The 10000-nt window shown below is 37.3% G+C and overlaps 1 protein-coding gene across 12 annotated transcripts in view; it reads right to left on the bottom strand.

Moving 5' to 3' along the window:
- Positions 1-10000, bottom strand: part of Uba1 (ubiquitin-like activating enzyme 1) — a 132606-nt gene that overhangs the window by 66933 nt on the left and 55673 nt on the right. Inside the window, exon 1 of one of the 12 annotated variants that reach the window (XM_067104926.1) lies at positions 9912-10000. This exon is cut by the window's right edge and continues 69 nt beyond it. The exons of the other annotated variants lie outside the window; for them this stretch is intronic. The gene's annotated coding sequence lies outside the window, so the exon portion shown is untranslated. The remainder of the gene's footprint in view (positions 1-9911) is intronic. 12 annotated transcript variants of the gene reach the window in all.

Below are 10000 nucleotides of genomic sequence, written 5' to 3'. Positions count from 1 at the left end.
AAGGGACTTAGGGAAAAGAAAATGATTATGTCAATGACGAATATAATGTAGATGATGATAATGATGACGCTATGATTATAATGGAACCGATGACGTCCATGATGATAGTAATGAAGACACTAAAATTGACGATGATAACGACGAATGGCGAAGGTACTCAGCACTTCTCTCCGTATGGCATCTCACCAAAAGTAGCACCGGGAGGAACCTGAACCTGCCACAGGCCGAGTTTCCATGACGAGCAATTCATTATGCAATCTGAGGTACACTCGTTGTTACACTGTAACTCCGGTGGCTCCACTAAACCGTGTGACACAGCCTCTGCCTCCAACAAATTCCGTGGAACGGAGACCACAGCCTCTCCCAGACACATCGTGCGTAATTAGAGGAAATGCTCGCTTTACATGGGAAATGGATAAAATCTTTTCAGTGGAGAAACTGGAAACTACAGTAAAATTCATCCCGGTAACGTTAACCTAGACTCGATGACTACCACAACGTTGAAATCTTCATTTATATATATATATATATATATATATATATATATATATATATATATATATATATATATATATATATATATATATATATATATATATATATAATATTTATAATGTATATATATATATAATTTTTCCCGTGATAAAGGAAGACATTTTCAAGAGCTGATCATCAAAAGAAGAAGAAAAAAAGAAGAAGAAGAAGAAGAAGAAGAAGAAGAAGAAGAACAAGAAGAACAACAACAACAACAACAACAACAACAACAACAACTTCCTTAAAACCACGACCCAACTTGTCGTCTCCGTCTCCCTTCCATAGAATCTCGTTTAGTTAATCTCTTTGCGATACACTACCCCGTCGGCCTCCGCATAAATTAACCTTGCCGGAGTTGAAATGCCACTGTAACTGCGAGCGTTAGACAAATACACGAATAATTTATTACCTTTAAGGCGCCAAAAATAAGACGCTTAAATAAGCATAAGGCATTTTTACTATAAAATAGCTTTATTTTAAAGACGAAAAAACAATGTGCTCGTTAATTACTATCCCGAGAATATTCAAGTTTAAAGCAAGTTACGACCAAGCATTTTTCTAAGAGTACAGTTACTTCAAATAAGGCATTTGTAAATGGGAGCTTTTATATATATATATATATATATATATATATATATATATATATATATATATATATATATATATATATATATATATATATATATATATATATATATATATATATATATATATATAATATATATATATATATATATAGATATAGAGAGAGAGAGAGAGAGAGAGAGAGAGAGAGAGAGAGAGAGAGAGAGCCATGAGTCATACGACCAACTCAAAGGCAGTAAGAAGCACTCTCCTTCATAATGACACAATCGTATGACTACGGGACAGCCGGTACCTCAGAATTTGATGGTTACGACCAAGCAAGTTTCTAAAAGTACAGTTACTTGAAATAAGGCATTTGTAAATGGCAGCTGTACTTCTCTCTCTCTCTCTCTATATATATATATATATATATATATATATATATATATATATATATATATATATATATATATATATATATATATATATATTACTGTATGTATATATAATATATACACCGTATATGTATAGTGTATATAATATACACACACAAACACACGTGTGTGTCACATGCGCTGGCAAGCACTTTACAAGCTTCTACCATCAGAGGAGAAAAAATATCCAGTCAATTTCCCTCACTAAAAAACTATCCCTCCGGTTCATATGTACTTCAAATTTTTTTCCACTTGTCTCCTGATTGAAGCTCGCGAACTACTGACTTTTTTTTTTTACTTCTCTGAAAATCTCAAGTCATTTTTTGCATCTAAGTCACAAACATGATTGTATACCTGACAATGTTCTCTACATTCTATGGTACTGTATTTTTTAAGAGGTCTACAAACACCATAAGAAACGTTATCGCCATAACCCTAAGCATACAATACTGCTTACTAATAATGTATAATTACGCGAAGGGTTGGGCCTGAAGGTCATGCAATTGGATGATCTCCTAAGTGAACTTTTAAACAAATGGTTCGTTCACGTAACAAAGAATGCCAGGACAAAACAGTTTGCAAACTAAGTAGCGAAGTCTCTGCCACTATCCCCATCGCATAAATGGAGAGAGAGAGAGAGAGAGAGAGAGAGAGAGAGAGAGAGAGAGAGAGAGAGAGAGAGAGAGAGAGAGAGAGAGAGACTTAAGCATTGACCATCCACGCTAGCTCTGTCCGGACACGATTCAAATTCTTATGGAAAATTTTAAAGATTCTTATGGAAAATTTTAAAGAACTACGCGCAATTGCCTCAGTTTAATGATCTCATGATTACGTATAAACATCTCATATTTATCCTTGGGACTAACATAAGAACAATCATAAGATAACCCTAAGGCTCAATGCACAATGTTCAAGTTAGCAAATTATCATAAAGCCCAGCAAGTTTCTTTTCAGTACTAAATACTTTTTAATACTAAATACTCACGGTTAATTGCTACAGCGAACGAGAGCAGACCCGTAACAATCCCAGTGGCCCTCTTTTATACAAATATAAAAATATGACAACAATAACAACTGTCTTAAAAGGCTTTTGAAGGATCAAAATCGCATTATAAGAACATCTGGAATCTTTAAACCCTGCGAGGGTAACCGAATACAAACAACACCGCATCATCTACTAAAACTGAGATTAAATGCAACACTGCTTTATAGAATTTCATATAAAGGTCACAACGACGTCACTCTGACAGGGTTTCACAGTCAACTGAAAAAAAAAAAAAAAAAAACCTTCGACAACATTAAAGCGAGCACCGAGGGAGGGTCTGACACACTGTGAACGAACAAATGCATTTACGGGCTCATATATCGATCCTTTACTAGCGTCTAACTAAGATGATGACTTACATTTCATGATCAAAAACGCATTACGAAATTATATATATATATATATATATATATATATATATATATATATATATATATATATATATATATATATATATATATATATATACTGTATATAAAGGCAATTGACTGTAGTTTATCTATATACATACATAGAAAAACAATTATATATATAGTTTATCTTATATATATATATATATTATAATATATATATATATATATATATATATATATATATATATATATATATATTATATATATATATATATATATATATATATATATATATATATATATATATATATATGTGCGTGTGTGTGTTTCCCATGTGCATGGAATACAAAAAAAAAACACACACTAGTGTACAAACGGGTTATGCAAGACACGCTTTACCTCTTGCCCAGAACTGGTAGGCACTGGTTTAAGACGTAAAGTTGGATCTTAGTGAGGAAAAGAGCGAGGCAATACATTATTCATGAGCGGATTAATCGATTCTCGGATACCGAAAACACCTACCGACATTGCAAGTCATTTTTTTGGATTATGCTTTTACATAACATAACATATATCTAATATACGAATGGTTTCAACACCTGTAGCATAAAAAAAGTTCATTAAGTTGGGCTTTTTTTATGAGTTGGCTTCCCTTTTAAACTCAGTTTAATTCACTTTTATCATACAAGGATATCAAAGATATTGTTAATATAACGGCCCCAAGGTGATACAAAATATATTAAAATATTGTGATAGTAGCTCCATGCACTGCAAATATTCTACAAAAATCAGCAGAAAATAAAACCTTCCTAATATAAATAAAAAAAAATTACTAAATTCAGCTCTACACACTTTCTTGATTCCAAGATCGTGCAATATATGTATACCCGGACCGGTTAGAGATGGACTGAAGGGTGGGGGTGGAGGGGGATGGGTTCTCCACCATACAGGAAGCGACCAGGAGGGGGAGGGGGGGGGTGGGAGGTAAGAGGCAAATGCCGCTACACAATCAGCTGATGCGTTTATGTAGTGATGACTCATCACTACAACCAGTCCGCGATGAACACATTTCCTCTCTCTCTCTCTCCGGTTTATTACACTTCTTCCCAATAACCTATAGGGGAAGACCAGTTTAACATAATGAGAAATTACGAATCCTAAAATACTTCTCCCAGCAGTGGACTTCAGTCTCCTATCTTTGGACAGGTTCGAATTCTACAACGGAAGAAGACTTCTTTGTTTATTTCTTATCTGGATTCAAGGCTTTCAGTCATAACCACATACAAAAACAGAAGTTCAGAAGTCATTGTGGCCATTCAAATAAATCAGGATTAAACGACGTGACCATTAATTACAAGGGAGGTGGATCAGATTATGATTGACATGAAAATGTTAGAAAAACAAGAAAAATCACACTGATACAACTTTCCAATATGACTTCTGTTACTTTTTATACTGTAAATAAATGGGATTTCAAAAATGCGTGTTCGTATGTATAGATGTCATAAATGTATGCATGAAAAATGTGGATGAAGGTCAATGTCACACATGAAACAATAATTCAAGAGCCTGTGTTTGTATATTTCAAAAGCCTGCGTTTGTAACTGTTTGAAAGGATTATTTCCACTTCTAAATAATGAAAAACATGCTTCTACAGCAGCTACTTTATAAGTAATAGTTACGTTGCTTTGAAAAAAAAAAAAAAAAAATAATAATAACTGGCTAGTGTCCATCACAAAACCTGGGATGCAATAGAACTCTGGTTTAGAAAAAAAAAAATAAATAAAAAAATTGCACCTCCCAACGCACTGGGCAAGATTTCAATCCGTCACCCGAAAATGTAGCTGCTCTGACTAATGTCAACTCGTACTTCTAACCATGACAGCAAGGCAAAAACAATCCGTCCGTCATGCGTACACAGTAACGTCCGGGCAATCATCAGATCCGTCAACGGGAGCAAACGGCAGGAACAGGAGCAACCCCCACCAACAGAGTTCTGTTGAATCACGAGATCCGTCAACGCCATCATGAGCATTCCTCATCTCAACAAAGCACGACAGCAGGAGGCATTACGTGATGAGACAATCTCTGCCACACGGAATTCCTGAAGGTGTGATCACGAGTCACCTTAGAGAAAAATGACCGCTAATATTTAATACAATAAAATGATGTAAGTGGTTTGGGTTCCCACAACGAAATGAAAATAACAGAGAAGCAAATAGATGAGCCACACTTGACGCTCAACCCAGTCAATATATTTTTCTACTGACAGCACCACCACCAACAGCAGCAGCCAGCCTCAATCTAGCTCGGGTGTCCTACACTCAATGATAAATTTCTTCCAAGTACAAGAATTTCTAAACTACAAAGAAATTGGAAACTGGTTACAATAAGATATTTAGGCACCACACAAGGACACAGTTCATAATCTGGTGGCGAAGGATGAAAGTGACTCATAAAAACGGGACATTCTTTAAAGATCACGGCACAATGTGGCGACTGGTGCGTGTCAGCTTACCCATTCTGTGGCAAATTCAGGCCAGATCCGCCCTGCATTAAACAGCGGAAGAAAAAGTCTCGGATGTACCAACATTGAAACGATTCTGTGTATGAACGAATCCCAAAATTTAACCCTCAGTGTGAATGACTATTACCCTTACGGTAAAAGGCAGTATATGACAGAATGCTTGTCCACCAATTGCTAATCATGGAATGTAATAGAGGTCCTTATTAATAAGCCACCCAACTTCAAACGTAGCAATGCCTGAGGATAAGAGAAAATTACAGTACAGGAAATAAAAATTCCATAAAGCATGACAGACGAATCAATGGAAAACATGGTTTCCTTGGACCAAGGAATGCTATAAGACAAATCCAGATCAGCCAAGTTACCAGAGCAGAAATCCTAAGCAGAAGACCCTTTACCTTCATTTTCTACGAAAAAATGGTCATGTTTGTCAAGAAAACCATTAGCATGGCAAGGACTCTTAAGCCTAACGCTGAGGAGGAAAAGATGGAGAGTGCCAAATCCCTATATATCTCTGGCAGTCTCAATACAAGTGCTACAAGGATGACTGTAAAGGATGAACGGATGGCATTTAAGGCTAGGAAAATGGGATGGGGGGGGGGGAGATGATGATGCTCTTCTCAACGAAAAGATCATCTAAATAATTAATACATCAGTGACATTACCCGCCTCAGGCCACATTACGGCTGGCAAGAGGGAAGCCTACGACTATACAATTTCTTGTATCACCTACCAAAGGATGTTTTTTGAAAAACTAAACACAAAAAACCTACGTAACCCTGGTATTTGTGTACGGCATTCACAAAACACTGTATATAAAATTTAATAGTGAAAGGAGAATTACCTAACCTGCCACTAATTAGGCATGTCGGTCACACATCTGAAAGATTAGCATGTATTTAACTAATCCTTGTTTGATACATACAGTATATCATGACAGTCTTGGTCACTTCGCCACAACCAAATAAAAAAATTAATGCAATCAAAACCAAATCTCAAACAAAGCAAAGTTGCTGTTAGGATACCAGAATAGACGATGCATTACAACACGACCATTACGCCCCATCTTGTGTTAAACTTCCAACACTTTACAAGCCACACATTATGTAGCCTTTAATTTCCAATTAGCCAAAACTACCTAAAATTTGTATTTAGGTAACTGGGCCACCTAATATTAGGATTAAGTGATTAGGATCACCTAATATTAGAATTAGGTGTTTGAACACCTAATATTAGGATTAGGTGATCAGGATCACCTAATATTAAAGAAAATATATTTCCGTTTCTCAAGTCAACCTGGGCACCCTTTACCAGTTGTATGATTCACAAATATCAACCTTAATTCGGTACACGAAAGCTGCGAAAGTAATACATTCGCCCTACGGATTGTCCCCAGACTCATGAACAATTCAAGTTAATACTGTCTGCAAATCATTAATGCTCCCGAAAAATCATTTTAAGTCTTCTAAGCTGCTAATCGAAACAACGCGAGAGCTCACGCAAAAAAGATGTCAACTGCATGACGCACAGACGTGGACTGAAGTCATTAAGTCATGCAGTTACAGCGTCTATTGATTTCAACGCCTGTCATCCACAACCCCACTCTACGCGAAGTGTGCGTGGGCGTCCCCATCCAGTCACTAGGTTAAAACCTATTTTGAAAGCTACTACTAAGTAAATTACAGGGCTAAATGAAGGCTAGCACATCGTGGCTTCAAAAGTACCATGGTCTGCTGCTGCACTTTGCCTCTTCCCAAACTTTCTAGGTAAACATTCAACTTTTTTTTTTTTGTGCCACTTGGTGTGCACCGTATGGAGAAAATGTATCACGTGATTTTGTAAAACCTTTACGACAAAGTTTGTGCACTGTATGGAGAAAACGTGATTTTATAAAACCTGTACGACAAAGTTTGTGCACCGTATGGAGAAAATGTATCACGTGATTTTGTAAAACCTTTACGACAAAGTTTGTGCACTGTATAGAGAAAATGTATCACGTGATTTTGTAAAACCTGTACGACAAAGTTTGTGCACTGTATAGAGAAAATGTATCACGTGATTTTGTAAAACCTTTACGACAAAGTTTGTGCACTGTATAGAGAAAATGTATCACGTGATTTTGTAAAACCTGTACGACAAAGTTATCTACTGGTGAAAGTTGGCTTAGTAATTTTAATGTAAAATTTAGGCCAAAGGTCAAGCGCTGAGACCTACGAGGTCATTCAGCGCTGAACGGGAAACAGAGTAAAGGAGGTTTTAAAGGTGTAACAGAAGGAAAACCTCACAGTTGCGTTATGAAACAATTATTAAGAGGGCGGAAAATAGCTAGCAGAAAAAATATGAACGGAGGTACAGCAAAAGGAATGAAAGGGGTTGCAGCTAGTGGCTGAAGAGACGCCACAATGAACCTTAAGTAATGCCTAAAGTGAACTACGCGAGGTGCACTGACGGCACTGACCGCCCCCCCTCTTACGGGATGAACACTGGTTTTAATACAACTGAATATATACTGCTATCCAGTCTTAGACGCCTTGGGTTACTCATTAAGCCACCCCTTCCCACATTTACCAGGGGAAAATAAGGAATGTTCGGATTGTATGGTTTAGTTGCTGTGTCTTTTTCAACTGCTATCCTTTGGTTTGGAATAGAGAGAATAAACTCTATTCTCACACAATTATAAATAGGCATAAATTATTTTAACCAGCCTCCGATAATGAATCAAACTGACTTGAAAGAAAACTGTCTGACCAGGTCAATATTTACTGCAAATATTTATAAAAACTGTTTGGCTAGGTAACAATATTTATCACATACATTTATAATGTAATTTATAGATTCTCACTACATAATTCAACATACAAACCAAGACTGACTTGAAGGGTAAAGAAAAAGACATCACTAACTGACTAAAAATCTGCAATCCGAGCAACCCAATGGTCGAGCTACGCCTTGCTGACAGAACGCTTCCCACACAAAGTGGTATGTTTACAAACAAGGATGAAGCAACTGGGATTATATCCATGGCAGTAACTTGGATAGGTTACGGTTACGTCATCGAGAGAGAGAGAGAGAGAGAGAGAGAGAGAGAGAGAGAGAGAGAGAGAGAGAGAGAGAGAGAGTATAGAAATTAGGCCGAAGGCCAATAGCTGGGACCTATGAGGTCACTCAGCGCCGAAAGAGAAATTAAGAGCAAGAGGTTTAAAACGTTTAACAGGAGGAAAACCTCGCAGTTGCACTGTGAAACAAATATTAGGAGAGTTGGAAAGTAAGATGGAAGAAAGAGAATGAAAGGGGTTGCAGCTACGGGCCGCTGCAGATAGTCTAAAGTTGTGCCTACAGTGTACTGCGTGAGGTGCACTGACGGTACTACCCCCTGAGAGAGAGAGAGAGAGAGAGAGAGAGAGAGAGAGAGAGAGAGAGAGAGAGAGAGAGAGAGAGAGAGAGGAACAAAGAGCAAGAGGGTAAACATTTGGCAATGTGTTTTCTCGTACGAATGGTATTGAGTGCATGACCTCATGCACTCAATACCATCACCTATATATACGTCGTACACCTTACTTTACGTAACGTTGGTATAATTACTACCTCGTGCAGGTACTAATAATGACCTATACACCTGTACACGAGTTCAATCCAAAACACCTGTATGGGGGTCATCATGACAGTGGATGTCTACAGGCATCATCATTTCGTTACAGATTTACACACCTTTGAAAACTGTTCCGTTGCTAGCTGTTTCTGGGGTTAGTTACTTTGTTTGCTACTTCTGAAGAAATTCTTGAAAACCGTTCCTTTGTTAGCTGTTTCAGGAGTTTGCTACTTCTGAAGAAATTCTTGAAAACAGTTCCCTTGTTAGCTGTTTCAGACGTTGACTACTTTGTTGGCTATTCCTGGAAGAATTAACTTTTTACTCAGACTCGTAAAGAACGTACGTTCTTGGTTGCAACTCCAAACGGGAAATGGTTCACATATTCCAAAGGATGTTTACAGAGTATACAACTCTTGATTACGTAAACACCCAAGGCAGTTACACCAGAACAATAAAAGATATCTAAAAACTGTCAATACATTAATTCTAAGGGTAGCTGTGTACTAAAATTTGGGAAGTTCCGCCAATATATGGAAGTAAGTCAAAATAGCGATTATACAGCAATGGAGGAAACTAAACCAATACCCACGTCGTACCTATAAAAGACGAAGTCAAATCGTCCCTATAAAAAAATAGAAGCCCCACGCCTTTCGTTTGTACAAACAAACGACACGAACCGTAAGATTATCGCCGGCATTCGAGTTCCTCGTACTTTCAGTGAGAATGTAATAATGGTCACTCTCCGTTCCTCTTACGGTTTTAAAATAAATCTGCCAGGAACAAAGAGGCCAAGTTCACAAAAGATGTACCCGAAACGTTCCCATTCCATCCCCTTTCTACAGCATCGCACCTTATCTCTTCGTACCTGTAACGTTCCCCCCTCTTTCTCTCTCGACAGGATGCTGCAGCAGAGAGGCTCCTTACTCTCACCCTCTATCTCGTGAACGGATGGTG

Source organism: Macrobrachium rosenbergii, chromosome 6, assembly GCF_040412425.1.
Source record: "Macrobrachium rosenbergii isolate ZJJX-2024 chromosome 6, ASM4041242v1, whole genome shotgun sequence".
NCBI lineage: Eukaryota > Metazoa > Arthropoda > Malacostraca > Decapoda > Palaemonidae > Macrobrachium > Macrobrachium rosenbergii.
This window is presented reverse-complemented; position numbering and strand designations above follow the sequence as displayed.